The sequence below is a fragment of the Pelophylax lessonae genome (genome assembly GCF_965119305.1).
Source record: "Pelophylax lessonae genome assembly, chromosome: 6".
In the NCBI taxonomy this organism is placed as follows: Eukaryota; Metazoa; Chordata; class Amphibia; order Anura; family Ranidae; genus Pelophylax; species Pelophylax lessonae.
The window spans coordinates 226,939,958-226,957,236 of record NC_138773.1 but is presented as its reverse complement, the minus strand read 5'-3'; the positions used below and the strand labels follow the sequence as shown (position 1 = coordinate 226,957,236).

The 17,279-nt window shown below is 38.4% G+C and overlaps 1 pseudogene across 1 annotated transcript; it reads right to left on the bottom strand.

The window, feature by feature from the left end:
• Window positions 1-434: 434 nt before the first annotated feature.
• Window positions 435-17,213, bottom strand: LOC309558718 (annotated as a pseudogene). Its single transcript has 5 exons — window positions 17,086-17,213; window positions 10,159-10,884; window positions 7,103-7,297; window positions 4,746-4,913; window positions 435-537 (listed from the first exon to the last, which is right to left on the bottom strand). The product of its transcript is annotated as an uncharacterized misc_RNA (transcript).
• Between the last annotated feature and the right edge of the window lie 66 nt (window positions 17,214-17,279).

Genomic DNA, 17,279 nt, shown 5'->3' with positions numbered 1-17,279 from the left:
GTACCAAATATAATGCTAGATGGGCTCAACGCCATTTGGCTTTCAAGGGTTACTTTTTAAAAAGCTGTTTTTTCCCATATAAACAATAAAACAACCATGAGAAAGATTTTATAGAATCTTTCACGATAGCAGCAGCTTTCTGAGGAAACGTCCTCACGCAAATTCCATATACTGTATTTGTAGGCAGCGTCTGCCCCCAAGGCTTGGTTTTAATTTTGTGTTCGTTAAGTATGTTTTGGGGAGACAAATAATGCTTTGTGACATCATATAAACAAACCCCATGCTGAATTTTTCAGAAATGACTTGAAAACTTGTAGACTAATTATTCCCATTGATCCCTTGTTTCGTTTGGGTCACTTAGGTTTTTCTTTTTCTTTCTTTATTTTTCTTTACTAGAATTTTGTGGTATCTTTGCACTTTTTATATCCCCAAAGTCAATTTAATTTCCCACAAGTCTGAAATTCCTGTGAAAATGGTGTTGTTATTTTGCTGTGCGTTGTGATTTTGAACTTTTCAGTGTTTGTCTGAGCAATTAGCCTGTGAGGTAAAATAGAGAATTGACCCATTCATCAACATTTGTGGTGGTACTTCCACTTAATTAGTGAAAAGAAAAATAAATATAATACATGTTAGCCTATTCAAAACAACCACATAAAACAGAGGTAGTTTCTTAACCACGTATCAGCGTTTTATTTTTCTTCTACAGATTTTTAATATATAACCGTGTATAAATAAAACAGAACATTGAGACAACCATGCAGCATAAAAAGCTAAAATGTCAACAAATGATCGTAAGTAGATAAAGTTATTTTAAGTCCTACAATTGACCAGCTAAATCTAAGTTTGAGAATACAAATTTGTATGTATTTTTTTCTTTAAAAAACGTATTGTTTTCATCTAAGAGTTACATTTTTTTTCTCATTGAATGCTGGTTGAAAATGTGTGAATGGTGGGAGAAAACACTGATAAATAGACTCTTAGTTTGTCAGTTAAGAATAATGCAAAAATGTAGAGTAAATTCAGTTTATGTAATGTATGTACATTTTCATTTATAAAAAATCATTGATTTGCTTACTATTTCTTGTTTGTGTTTTTGAGATGGTTCTATTAATTAAGGATTTATGTTGTATTATGATCTACACCCACCGGCCAATTTATTAGGTACACCTTGCTAGTATCGGGTTTGACCCCCTTTTGCCTTTTGAACAAGGTGTTGGAAACATTCCTCAGAGATTTTTGTCCATATTGACATGATAGCATCATGCATTTGCTGCAGATTTACAAATTTCCCATTAAACCACATCCCAAAGGTGCTTTTTTGGATTGAGATCTGGTGACTGTGAGGGGTCAATGGAGTACAGTGAACTCATTGTCATGTTCTAGAAACCAGTTTGAGATGATTTGAGTTTTGTGACATGGTACATTATCCTGCTGGAAGTAGCCATCAGAAGATGGGTACACTGTAGTCATAAAGGGATGGACATGGTCAGTAGCAATATTTAGGTAGGCTGTGGTGTTTAACCTCCCTGGCGGTATGATTGTTTCCGATTTTAGGTGCTGAAAGCGGTACCATTATTTTGCATAAAATTCTTAAGGACGAGCAGCCGAAAACCAACTATTTACATATGATTTTTTTTTTACTCTTCTTTATAACATCTCGGGTATGATAAAGTTTGAAACACAAAATCATAAATTATAATGTAATAAATAACTATATAAGTTAAAGTATATATATATATATATATATATATATATATATATATATATATATATGTGTGTGTATATATAGATATATATATATATGTATATGTACTGTATATATATATATATATATATATATATATAGATAGATAGATAGATAGATAGATAGATAGATAGATAGATAGATAGATAGATAGATAGATAAAGTACAGTAAAACTGCAGGAAAGGGCACTGGGGGGCAAACTAATGTCAATTTATTTTATTTAGTAATGTAATCCAATAGGATTACAATATATCAGTGTGTTTTACTATTTGAATTTGCCGTCGGTTCCACCCCCCTGCAACGTGACGCTCGCAGGAGACAGAATCGGGGGCTCACAGCATCGGGCGGAAGATCCGGCCGCCATATGCAGCAGGGACACATCGCGGGATCCCGGGGACAAGGTAAGTAACCTAACCTCTACCAGGATCCAGCGATGCTCCCTGGCGGTACCCCGAGTGTGGCTCGGGGTTACTGCTAATGGCACTGAAATTCCACCCCGAGCCACACTCGGGAATACCGCCAAGGAGGTAAACCATGCTCAGTTGGTACTAAGGGACCCAAAGTGTGCCAAGAAAATATCCCCCACAGCATTACACCACCACCAGCCTGGACTGTTGATATAAGGCAGAATGGATCCATGCTTTCATGTTATTTACACCAAATTCTGACCCTACCATCTGAATGATGCAGCTGAAATCAACACTCATCAGACCAGGCAACGTTTTTCCAATCTTCTATTGTCCAAATATGGTGAGTCTGTATGAACTGTAGCCTGATTTTCCTGTTCTTAGTTTACAGGAGTGGCACCTGGTGCGTCTTCTGCTGCTTCAAGGTTTGATGTGTTGTGCCTTCAGAGATGGTATTCTGCATACTTTGGTTATAATGAGTGGTTATTTGAATTACTGTTGCCTTTCTATCATCTCAAACCATTCAGCCGATTCTCCTCTGACACCAACAAGGCATTTTCATCCACACAACTGCCGCTCACTGCATATTTTCTCTTTTTCCCACCATTCTCTGTAAATCCTGGAGATAGTTGTGCGTGACAATCATCAGTTTTTGAAATACTCACCAACAACCATGGTACGAACAACCATGCCATGTTCAAAGTCACCTAAATCCCCTTTCTTCCCCATTGTGATGTTCGGATTGAACTTTAGCAAGTCGTCTTTACCACGTCTAAATGCCTCAATGCATTGAGTTGCTGCCATGTGACTGGCTGATTTGCAATTTGTGTTACCAAGCAATTGAACAGGTGTACCTAATAAAGTGTCCGGTGAGTGTATATGCATTTGTTGCTGTACTATGCTTTCTTGTATGTCTACCCTTCACTTAACCTATTTTTAATATTTGAATAAAAACTTTACTCAAATAAAGGAACAAAGTGTTGCATAATCACAGTAAAAGGCATGTTTAAGAGGTGATCATGATGATTGGAGCAGTATTGTTGCATACAAAAGTGGAAAACTATTTGCTTTTAAAAATTCCAAATCAACCCAATGTGACAGACACAAGTGACCCTTCCAATAATCAGATGCTGTGTGCTGTGTGTTAATGACAAGCTATAATGAGGACAGAAAATTACAGGAAAACCTCTCTGGAAGACAAGACTTTAGGATTACAAATTAAGCAATCAAAAACGAAAAAAAAAAAAAATACGTCATTAACTTAAATAAAATTGCAGGTAAAAGCACAGAACAGTCAAGTATTTAAAATGCTTACTTGAAGCATATTTTTTTATTCACTTGCATTATGCTTTTTTACTTGGTAGAACATTTAAATACTCCAGCAGGAGTTAGTTACCTAGCACCAACTCTTACATCCTTGCACATCATAGCCCTCCACTTTTCTAGGAGTGTCTAATTACTGTCTGTGCTGGCCCAGCTCCTGCGCCCCTCACCTCCCCACATAACTTTTTATGCAACAAGGGGGGGCAAAAAAGAATACTATAAAGTGTCCCGGCACTGAGTCTGCTGGGACTGCTGACATCACATAGAAGTTAGCAGCATTGGGGAGCAGTACAGGACTTTTGATATCTACATAAAGGAGGCTTTTACAGGTAAAAACATGCCTTAAATATGTTATATGCACATATAATCTTACAGGGGGAAATTGTTGTAGAACTGAATGTTGGGCAACAGGATCTTTTTAACAAAATGGACACTTTTGGGGTCCTTTAATGCAGCTGACTGATCTTCTCCAAAGTGTTTTCCTTTTTTTTTTTTTTTTTTTGAGAGAGAAGATTATTTGGGCTACCTGTGTGTAAGATTATACATATATCTACTGCCCTTGCTGTTCTGATATGAAGGTACTGTATAGTGCCTATGCTTGCTGCATCTCCTCAACCCACCCCCAACCCAGTTTTGGTCTCAGTAAAATCAGTGAGGCTATCACTCTATTTCCACACAAAACCATTACCATATTCTCATATGGTGCCATCACTGTATTCTGATTTAAGGAAAGAGGAATGAAGGAATACCGGGTCACATAGAACCACTAATCATTGCCACATCCCTTAAAACATAATTAGAAAATAAAAATTGGGCAGGAGCGGATCCGATATACAGTCAAGCCAAAAGGCTGGAAGGGTACTCGGACCGCAACCTGCCAAGAGCATGGGACTTTGGAGGCATAGATAAGGTGGTAAGAACAATTTATTCAACAAGGACCATAATGTAATATAAAAAAGATTTTATTCCAAATATAACTAGCTTTAAGACCATAGAAAAACAGACATGTACATTACATTTCAAAATAAGATAAGTAAATCGCAAATAGTAGTAGTATGGATCACATAGGTCCTACATGTTTCGCCGGGGGGTAAAGACCCTCTAAAATTGGCTTCCTCAGGGACCCAAAACATGTAATCCTTCTACTGGTTCTAAACGATAAAACATAACATATATTAGTTAAATGGATATGAATCATATGTACATAAATGCTAGCAAATATGTCTAGCATAGTAAAGATGACCTCCTATCAAAGAGCAAAAAAGCTTACCATTTCGTTTTTAACAAAAGATGACATCTGTTGGAAATGACAACCATCCATGGTGCCAAGAATAGCACAGTAATGACACGGCAATGGTCAAAGACTGATCCAAAGCCGGGACCTTCCCAAGGAGGTGAGTACTGAACCGGACCAATAGCCAGGACAGAGATGCAAGGACTGGGAAAAGAAAGAGAAATAAATCAAATTTTCTATAGAAGTAAGTATGCAAGAGACCAAAAGAGGGAGAAACAAAAAAGTAGGGAACACAATCAGTGCGTGATCATAAAGTACCTTTTTTTTTGAATAGGACAATGGGCTGGGAATTCATTGAGTACGAAAGCAGTACAGTGTTGCTAATAAAGTGTAGGGGATATATTAGTCATGGGCACCTCAGTGCAAAGAGTGAGGATCGATATATAAAATAAAGACGTGACCAAAGTTTAGGATGAGTTAAGTGCAAAGAAGTCTTTACCCCCCGGGGAACCATGTGGGATCCATATGTGATCCATACTACTACTATTTGCGATTTACTTATCTTATTTTGAAATGCAATGTACATGTCTGTTTTTCTATGGTCTCAATGCAAATTATACTTGGAATAAAATGTTTTTTATATTACATTATGGTCCTTGTTGAATAAATTGTTCTTACCACCTTATCTATGCCTCCAAAGTCCCATGCTCTTGGCAGGTTGCGGTCCATGTACCCTCCCAGCCTTTTGGCTTGAATGTATATCGGATCCGCTCCTGCCCAATTTTTATTTTGTATTCTGATTTAAGTTTTCACTATGTTCTGACATGGGACCATCACTGTATTCTCACATGGATTCGCTATCATAATCTGACATAATGCCATCACTGCATTCTGATATGGGGGTCATCACTTTACTCTGAATGTCTCAACTATAGTCTGACATAAGACCATTTCTACATTCTGCAATGGACTCATATCTCGTATTTTGACATAAAGTCAGTACCATATTATTTATTATAGGTCCTTATATAGCACTGCCAATTTACACAGCACTTTACATATTTATATTGTACATATATGTACAACATATATATATTGTACATTTACATCAGTCCCTGCCCTCAAGGAGATTACACACTACGGCCCCTCACATTTATACATACACTTTCTTACCGACCAGCATGTTTTGGGAGTGTGGGCTGAAACCCACACAGGTACAAGGAGAAAATACAACTCCAGGCAGCTAGTGACATGGTTGGGATTCTAGCCATATTCTAGTGCTACCAGGCAGAAGTGTTAACAAGTGCTGCCCATTTAGATATGAACCATATCATCATCACATAAGTCTATTTGGATATCAGGGATATCATTGTATTCCAACCGAGAAAAATCAGCTTCAAGCATACCATATCATCATATGATATTAGACTATTCTGATATCCGGGCCATCACTGTATTCTAAGATAGGGTCATCAATTTATTCAGACATGAACCATAATACCATATGACATGAGACTATTCTAATATCAGAGCCTTCAGGTGCATTCTAACATTGGACCATCACCTATTTCTGACATGAACCATATTACCATATGACATGAGACTATTCTAATATCAGAGCCTTCGGTGCATTCTAACATGGGGCCATCACCTAATACAGACATGAACCATAATACCATATGACATGAGACTATTCTAATATCAGAGCTTTCAGGTTCATTCTAACATGGGGCCATCACCTAATACAGACATGAACCATAATACCATATGACATGAGACTATTCTAATATCAGAGCTTTCAGGTTCATTCTAACATGGGGCCATCACCTAATTCTGACATGAACCATAATACCATATGACATGAGACTATTCTAATATCAGAGCCTTTGGTGCATTCTAACATGGGGCCATCACCTAATACAGACATGAACCATATTACCATATGACATGAGACTATTCTAATATCAGAGCCTTCAGGTGCATTCTAACATGGGACCATCACCTATTTCTGATATGAACCATAATATCATATGACATGAGACTATTCTAATATCAGAGCCTTTAGTGCATTCTAACATGGGGCCATCACCTAATTCTGACATGAACCATATTACCATATGACATGAGACTATTCTAATATCAAAGCCTTCGGTGCATTCTAACATTGGACCATCACCTGATTCAGACATGAACCATAATACCATATGACATGAGACTATTCTGATATCAGAGCTTTCAGTGTATTCTAACATGGGGCCATCACCTTATTCCGACATGGACCATATCACCATATCACATGAGACTATTCTGATATCAGGTTCACCATTCAGTCCTCACCCTATTCTGATATGAGACCATTATGCTGTGATATAGGGCCTGCACTCTATTCTTACACGGAGTCATCACCATATTCTGATATCGATCCATCACTGGATTCTGACATGAGGTTATCACTAAATTCTGATATAAGCCCATCATTGTATTCTAAAATGTGGTTATCACCATATTCTGACCTTGGCCCCATATAGTTTTCTGGCATTGGGTCATGCCCATGTTCTGACACAGAGCCATCACTGTATTCTGATAATCTATAAAAGGAACTTTACATCCATAAATACTCCAGATGAAAGCATGCATCATTTTACTCATCTTGCTGGGTGGACATCTTCTTTCATTTATAGTAGAAAACAAACCACTACTTTTGCCAGAAAAATGTGTTTTAACTGGATTAAATAGAACTATTTTGCTAAAAAAGAAATTGCAAATAAACCAATAACCAAGAGTAAAAGAGCTATCACTGTAAGCGTTGCCTATTTAGAGAGAAGGAAAATGAAAGCCAATGACATTAACTTTACAATGGTTAATCTATAAGCAATAACTGTGTTTATCCCCAAAAAATTCAGCTAACAGCCTATTAGTCTCATAGGATTGAGGCACACTGGTAGCATACAGTTCCATAACTCATCATTTTTTACAAGGCCACATAAACATGCATGAAAATGCGATCAAGTAGATATAATAATGATGTGTAAAAAGCTCTTTTACTGGCACATATTACACTAACTGTGCATATAAAAATGTGGCACAAGCATTGACAAATATTTAGGGATACATTACAAGCTCTAGATAGCTTTGTGGGGCCCAATGCCAGGAACTAAGGCTCGGTTTCCACTAGTGCGACTTGCGGTGCGACTTGACACATGTCAAGTCGCATGACAAGTCAAAACCCATTGTTTTCAATATGGACCGTTTCCACTGCTGCGACTCAAGACGCAGCGTCTTCAAAATTGCTTCTTGCACTACTTTGGGCCGACTTTAGTGCGATATGTCCCTCATAGAAGGTAATGTAAGTCGCAACGAAGTCGCAGTACACGGTTTTGAACGCGACTTCGTCTCGACTTCGTTGCGATTTGCACGGAAGTTTACAGTAAATTTTTTTTATTGTTATGTTCCGCCCCAAATCACATGATCTCTGCACCTCCCAAGAACATCACTTCCCATAGTTAGCAGAGGAGAGGAGAGTGTTATATACAGCAAGCATGCCAAGATCCAGGAAGAATAAAAGAACTTCTCATGATAATGAGGAGATCATTCGTCTGGTCAGAGCTCGCCCCTCAATATACGACACCCGAGACCCCTTATATAAGGACCATGTGAGGAAGGAGAGAGCATGGCTGGAGATTGCAAGGATCTATTTTGAAAATTGGGACTGTCTTACAAGTACAGAACGGACTGAAAAATGTAAGTGTTTCATATATGCAATTTATCACATTGCTGCTTGCCCCCATATGTACAGTACAGTACCGTTATTTTCTTTTTTTCAGTGCACTCCTTACAAACCAGATGGAGAAGCATAAAGGACTGCTATAACCGCTATCTCAGAAAATTACGAGAAGCAAGGAGTGGTTCTGGGTCCTCCAGAATTGTCCCTTATGCGCATGCCCAGGAGCTGGAATTTTTAAGGCCGGTGTTGGAGATGCGAGAGTAAGTTGTCAGCATTTTTTTAGATACTGTAGTTGACATATAAAATATATTAATATTCCTAAAATTTGAAATGTATTCATTATATTTCAGAACCCAAGCAAGCTGGCAAGACTCCTCACTTGGTTCTGAACAGCAGGAGGGGTCACAGGAGGCGGCAGCGGAGGAGGAGGAGGAGGAGGAGGGATGCCAAGACCCTGGTGACCCTGACCCTGATGGTGAGGAATCAGAGGGAGTAATATCAAGACCATTGTCCATTATTGATTCTCCTGCTGCGGTGGAGGCTGAACCAGGGCCTAGTACAGAACAAAGGCCTTCACGAAGATCTTCCTCAAGGTCTTCATCAAGGGCGAATCCTAGGGGTGGTAAACCCATGGAGGAGGTTCTGAAGGTGGTGAAGGAAATGAACGCACACATGAAGGAAAGCATGTGTGATGACACTGCTTTCATGACCGTGCTGTTGGGTATGTGCAAGCAGGTCCCCCCTGAGAAAAAGTATGCACTAAGGATGGCTCTCATGTCAACCGCCCAATCTTTTGTGGTTGGGGAGGCAAGCTCTACAGCATGTATGGAAACCCCCCCCCCCCCACCACACATATCCCCCCAATTACCAGTACCCACCACCACCACCACCACCAAGTTCACAGTATGGGCACCAAGTTAATCGCCCATACTACGATGAGTATGGCAACATGCCGAATATCTCCAGGCCCCGCATGTTGCACCCAATACCGCCCCCTATTGCCTCCACCCTTGGCACACCAAGACCTTACCAACCTGCTCCCATGCAGGTTACGCCTTTCCCGGAAAGGCAATACCGTCAGGGATCTGCAAGTGATTACCCAAGCCCATCTGGCCCATCAAATATTTCTCATTCTGGGTCCACTGAATCTCCAATTATATACCAGGATTTGTAATTTTTTTTGTTTTTGGTGTTGTTAACATTTTACCTGTTAATTTATTTTTTCATTGTTTTGGTGCTGGTATCTCCAAAACATTGGTGATGTTGTTATAAAAAGTTTATTTTTTTCTAAATTTTGAAAAAAATAAAAAAATAAAAAAATTACCTTGTTACTCTACTCTGTGGTTTTTGTTTGGATTATTTTTGCTTCTATAGTACTGTCAATAATGTGTGTATGCTATATAATTATATCTACAGTAGAAAACAGCAAAACAGAAGGTTAAGCAATGTATTTTTATTATAGCTAGAACTGGAACAATATGCAGACTTTGGTTATAATTGCACAGAAATATAAGGAAAACATAACAGAATTTTATTCAAAATTGGACTGTGTTGGAACGTGTGATACATTATGAAATAGCGTCCAGCTGCCAGGGGACAGAACCAGCAGCAGACATGAAAAAGGATGTGAATCCCTCACGCACAGTAGCACCATTGCTTGTGCCCCTACTGGCACTCAAACTTGCACCCTCCATGTCATTCATGCCACAATCTTCATGATTGTACCCATCACGAAGTGCAACATAGTTGTGAAGAACACATGCTGCTTTGACTGCACATATTGCATTATCCATTTTTAAATTGATAGATGTGTGCAGGAACCTCCACTTGTTAGCTAAAATTCCAAAGGCGCATTCAACAACTCGTCTTGCCCTGGTTAAGCGGTAGTTGAAAACTCTTTTTTCCACAGTCAGAGACCGATTTGAATAGGGCCTTAAGAGATGATGACTGAGAGCGAAAGCCTCATCTCCAACAAAAACAAATGGCTGTGGTGGTCCGTTTGTCCCTGGTAGTGGACAGTCCGGTGGCAGCTAAAGTCCATCTTCCCTCAACATTCTTCCGAATGTGGATCTCGCAAATATGCTCGAGTCTGAGCTGCTTCCATACGAACCTATGTCTACATAGCTAAAACAGTATTTGGCATCAGCCACTGCTAGTAAGACAAAAGAAAAGTATTTTTTGTAGTTGAAGAATTTACTTCCACTGCCAATGGGCTTCAATATTCTAATGTGTTTTCCGTCAATTGCACCAACACAATTTGGAAAATTGCAGTGGTCCCAGAAATATTCTGCTATCTTGCACCAGTCTTCTGTAGTGGGTTTCTTCAGGACCAAATCCTTAAGAACATTCCAGATGGCTCTGCAGGTATCATGGATAATATAGCTGGCAGTAGTTTTGCCAACCAAGAACTCATAATGTAAACTTGTAAAGGTATGTCCAGTTGCCAGGTACCTAAAAATAAAAAAATAATGTTAGAATGATGCATAAACTGGCTTGGACGAAGGTACCTGAGGAAATGAAGGAAGAAGATAGGCAGGAGAAAGACACTGTTGAAAAAAACATGGCAAACATAATCACAACCACTACTACATATATGTTACATGATAATTACATGATAATGTGTCTCTCCAAATGCCTCAGGAGGTAAGTAGGTTGGAAAATTTACCTCAATGTGATAATCAGTCTTTCTATGGGCGGAATACTCCTTCTGAATCTAGTGTTTTGTCTCTCTAGATGTGTGGAGAGCAGAGCCAACAATTCATCAAAACTGTAAAAAAAAAACATATATGGCATTTATCAACATTATCCATGTAAAAAATAACATACATAGAGACATATTTGTTAAAGAGTTGACATGAACATATGTTCTGACCTTTTAATTGACATCCGTGTGTAATTAAAGAATTTGTCTTCATGAGCACGGAGGTCATGATAAAGGATCCTGAACTGGCCTCTCTCTTCCCTTTGGGAGATGACAGGATGGATCCAGAAGCGATGCCTTCTCCTTCTCCGGTCCTCTTCTTCCTCATCAATAACAGCTGCTACAGCAGCCATAATTACTGCTGCTCCAACATACTGCATAGCCAACATGTTTCCTGCAACATACACTACTATTCCAAAACAGGAAATTACATCACTTGCAGGAAAAGGAATTACATCACTAGCAGGAAAAGGAATCTTTTATGTGCAAGTCGCATACATCAAAGTCGCAACAAGTCGTAGCCGCAACAAGTCGTTGTAAATTCGTACACAAGTCGCGCGTTTATCAAAGTACAAAGTCGCTATTGAAGACGCGCGACTTTGAAGTCGCACTAGTGAAAGCCCAGCCTTAGAGGAAGCCAGGTTGGTTTTGGCTGGTTGAAGATTGATATTATACTTTACAGGCTTGGAATAAAAAATAACAATAGAAATATTCATATATATTTTATTTTTCAACTTTGTAGTTAAAAAAAAGATGATAATACATTTGTCAGTTTTCACCATACTGTGAAACTCCTATTTTGTTTCATTTTTTTTCGGGGGGGGGGGGGGGGTAGAGGGGTGATTAAGAAACTCACATTGCTCAACTCACTGCTATATCAATCTTCCTAAGGCCAATCATTCTCACAATATAAAACTTGGGGGCATGTCATCATAGCAACTTATATACATGACACAGGGGTGGAGCATGAAGTCACTGTGCCCATGGCCTAAACAGTTGAGGTCTGGTATGGTAAATATGAAAAAGAATAATGCAAGAAGAAATAGTAACAAGCTTGATCTTATATAAAAAAAAAAACGTCACCGCGGGATAAACTCTGTGCATTTTATTCACTGCCCAAAATATGAACCAAAGAAGGTATTTGAGGATAGCGTGCTTCTGTTGTCCCATTAAAGCCAAATGCACCGTACAATCAGCTTGTGTGTATCCTTAATTAGCATGGAACACAGCAGGAGGACATTGAGATAATTGTAGGTTTTCTAACATTTTTTCCACTGGTATCATCTTCCGTCACCTTCTCAGTCTTAACCCTGTAGACATCTTATTCCCACTGAACACTGGATACTGCCAGAGGGAGTGGTAGACAGCTTGGTCATGGTACAGAATGAGTTACAGCCCTTAGCCACAGGACACTAGGATGAGACAGAGCTCAGGATTTTCACTGTTTTGTTTTCCTAAGATTCCTGTCGCCAATATTTACAAACAGCCTGTCCTCGAAAAATGGGACATGTAAACCTTCCCACAAAACCGCCAGACTGTAGTGCATTATACCGACAATCGACATTGGCCTAGGACCACAGCTGTCACTAGAAGACTCATTCACATGAAAAGAGAGAACTCTGTAGAAAGGACTATTTGTAGTGTCATGTTTAATAGCTGATTTATATTACACAAGCCAAAAATGTTGGTAAAATATCTTGTAATATAAGTATCTGTCTAGCTGAGAGGCATCTTTTTAATTTTGGAGAATGGAAATTGTCAGTTTGTTTGACATGTCAGTTGTTTTTACAACATTTTATTAGTGCTTGATCATGTTTTTTAAAAAAAATAAATAAATGTAAGCCAGTAAAGTGCCAAAACTTTAGAGGCAGTTGGAGAAGCAAAGACAGTCTGATCCTAGTAAAAGGCTTTTTCCTAGGAACGAATAGAGATTATTCCCGACATAAGTAAAAGAAGCAAACCAGACAAGGAGACCTTTAGTCAAGAGGCTGCGGGTCACCTAGCAAAAATGTTGGTGGAGCGGGGATGGGTAAGCATATAACTTGAAGGGGCAGTTTCTATGAGAAGAAGAGGGGGAACATTTTTAGGATAATTGTACCAAAATAAGTTACTTTTTCTATACACCAATTTTATTCAACAGATGTGTGTTGTACAGTAATAAAAGAAATGTGCAATTGCCCCCCAAAAAACTGATAAAGCCCTTTCAGAAACTGAATATAGCAGTCAAATCAGATGGCCAGCATTTAATGTTGAATGTGTTATATATATCCCCCTACTGGCTCACCATACAATAAAAAAAAATGTTAATTACTAAATAAGCAGTAAAGCTCAGTGCCCGAGTCTTCCTTCTTGTAATACTATGGGTTGATTTGAATAGACTGTGCACTTTCCAAAGTGCAGTTGCACTCTACAAGTGCAGTTGCTCTAGAGCAGGGGTCTTCAAACTATGGCCCTCCAGTTGTTCAGGAACTACAATTCCCATCATGCCTAGCCATGTCTGTGAATGTAATAGTTTTACAATGCCTCATGGGATGTGTAGTTCCGCAACAGCTGGAGGGCCATAGTTTGAGGATCCCTGCTCTAGAGCAGGGCCATCTTTCCGAATTGGCACACTGGGCAGTTGCCCGGGGGCCCCACTTGCCCGAGGGCTCCCACGTAGGGTGGCAATTTCCCCCAATCTGATCCCCCCCAGTTTAATTTACCTGGTGGCCGGGCGCCCAGACCGGTTTGTTCCTCTGCCCACCGCTTTAGAAAGACAGAAAGAGTAAGTACTAAGTTTATTTTATGCGCAGAAATTTATATTGTCTTTGCATGTTCAGAAAACCAAAAGATCTGCATGTCACTTTCATTTTGTATACAATTGATGCCCAAATTAATAAGGATATCAGTGCATTTTATTTTTTTCGTTTTTTTTTATTATTTATACATTTATTTTTAGCCTTTTTTTATTATTTATTATTTATTCATTTATTAAATTTTTTATGGCCTTTTTTTTAAATGATTTATTATTTATTCATTTAATGTTTAAACACTGATTTAGTTGGAGGTACCAATAAATAAATATAAATATAGCCTTAGCGATAATTTGCATTTTTATTCTCGTGGGTGATTGTGTAGGCGGGGCCCCAGTGCACTGCAATGCCTGGGGGCCTATAATGCTCTTAAGATGGCAGTGCTCTAGAGCTTAGTAAATAACAAGCTCTGCTGACTTCCATCATCCAATCATGGACAAGGAAAAATGCTGTTTTTCATTTTCCTTGCATGTGATTGGTTATTATTTGCAAAGTGAAGCTATACCTCATTTAATAAGCTCTGGAGCAACTGCACTTGAACTGCACTCTGCAAAGTGCGCAGTCTATTTGCCTTTAATAAGTCAAACCCTATTTATTAGTAACTGAAATCCTCCCAAGGCTGCCTGTGCTACTGTATAAATCATTCCCAGGACACCGATAAAGAGGTCCAAAGATCCAAATGATCCTTATCTTGAGCAAAGAAAATTTTCTATAATCAGTAAAAAAAAAAAAATATATCTGTAATCAATGTTGGGCAAATTTTGTATCAGGGATATGGCAATTACTATTTTCACACCTTTATAAATTGCATAAAGTGAATTCAAATTTTGGGGAAAAGTGGATAAGATTTTACTGACTGAGAAATGATTGATAAATACATGTCCTAAATTCTACTGAGTGATCCCACACATCTGCGTTGCTCCATCTTGAACTATTGTGCTCTGTAAACTCTGGCAAATGGTTGATAAGGAAATTAAAATTATACAAACTCATAAAAACTAATGAATGATCCCACACATCTGTTTTGCTCCATCTTGAGCTGTTGAGCTCTGTTAACTCTAGGGGAATGGTTGATAAGAAACTAGAAAACATATGAACTCAGAAAAAGAAGCGTAAGATCCACCACTGGATGGATAAAGATAAATAAAATATTAATATGGAAAATAGTATATTTACCTGACTAAAAATATTTTTTTTTAAAATTACTATTTTATATTTTGGTCTTGCCCATAATAAATAAACACAATATGTAGAAATGAACTTTTATGTCCTTTATTGCTGCTTTGCTATTTTTTATGAATAATTGTTAACCTCAGATGACAATTTAAAATTCCTACCTTCTTGTGTACTGTATGCCTCCACAATAATATTGTTTGTTTATTTTAATGGAGTTCCTGTGCTTAAAGTTACCTGTGACCAGGGTAGCTCCTCAAGTGCTTTAAAGATAGTTAGTAAGAATAACTTGCAGGGGTTGTCCATACTATAATTGCATGTCCTTTATACTTCTGAACTGAGAAAAGTAGTTATGTCCTATGAGAGGGAATGCCACATAAAAAACATGGTAAATTATTTTAATGGAAATAAACTTCTTACATAAACAACAGCAGTTAAGCGTATTAGGATCATTTACTCTAATGTCAAAATTGTTCATTTAATGTTGTGTAAAAAAAAATAAAAAAAAAACACAATACATTTATTGTGGCAATGTACTTATGAACTTATGAAATTCTCAAGGTGTGTCACACCTTTTATTTTTGTCTGGAGACAGTGAAATATTCATAATCAAATGGATATACAGTGCCTTGCGAAAGTATTCGCCCCCCTTGAACTTTTCGACCTTTTGCCACATTTCAGGCTTCAAACATAAAGATATAAAACTGTAATTTTTTTTGAAGAATTAACAACAAGTGGGACACAATCATGAAGTGGTCTGATACTCCTTCCATTTCAATATTATCGCTAGCACAGTGCTCCTTGGGATGTTTAAAAATCTTTTTGTATCCAAATCCCGCTTTAAACCTCTCCACAACAGTATCTCGGACCTGCCTGGTGTGCTCCTTGTTCTTCATGATGCTCTCTGCGCTTTAAACGGACCTCTGAGACTATCACAGTGCAGGTGCATTTATACGGAGACTTGATTACACACAGGTGGATTCTATTTATCATCATTAGTCATTTAGGTCAACATTGGATCATTCAGAGATCCTCACTGAACTTCTGGAGAGAGTTTGCTGCACTGAAAGTAAAGGGGCTGAATAATTTTGCACGCCCAGTTTTTCAGTTTTTTATTTGTTAAAAAAGTTTGAAATATCCAATAAATTTCGTTCCACTTCATGATTGTGTCCCACTTGTTGTTGATTCTTCACAAAAAATTACAGTTTTATATTTTTATGTTTGAAGCCTGAAATGTGGCAAAAGGTCGAAAAGTTCAAGGGGGCCGAATACTTTCGCAAGGCACTGTACCTGTGAAACAAAAAAGGGACCCTAATGGGTCTACCTCCCCCTAATAGAGCCAACTGAAGTCGATTTGTAAGATTGTGGTGGCTGAACAAATGTGAATGAGAGTTCACGTGGACAAATCATTAACAAATTTGGCAATGCAAATATAGCTAAATCTGTACAGTTGATGGATGATCTCTGTCAAAAATTTGGGTAAGGCATGGAACAAAGGAGAAGTTGCATATTGACTGCATATATGAGCAGAACAAGGCATGGTGCTCAAATTACAAAAATTAATTTTAAGCAGATAATTAATGAGACCAGGGTCATTCTCTCCTCCACCGAACACTGGCTAATTGTTTGCCAGTGTGTTTTGAAATACTTAGCATCCCATGTATGGACTCCCTATAGCAGTGATGGCGAACCTTGGCACCCCAGATGTTTTGGAACTACATTTTCCAGAAGCTCAACTACACTGCAGAGTGCATGAGCATCATGGGAAATGTAGTTCTAAAACATCTGGGGTGCCAAGGTTCGCCATCACTGCCCTATAGCATTTAGCTTTATAGAGACTTTGAAGGGAGGTAACTCAAATACGCATGTCATCTGACCGTCCTTGGTGCAAGCTATTTATAGTGTGTGTCACAAACTTCATCTTTGCTGACCTTAAACATTTACATAAACAGTAAAGAGGGGTAGGGTGTCATGATCATGACCCACCTTGGGATTATCAAACGAACAATAGAAATCTGGATGGGCTTTGTAACTTGCCCCATTGACTGTTGCCCCTGACAGAGGGTTTTTGGAGCAGTTGGGGTTTTGATGCCTTCTCTTTTGCTTTTGGCCATCATCTTATGTCTATGATTTATTTTTGATGCATGACATCTCCCTGCCCCTTTATTTTACAGCTTACT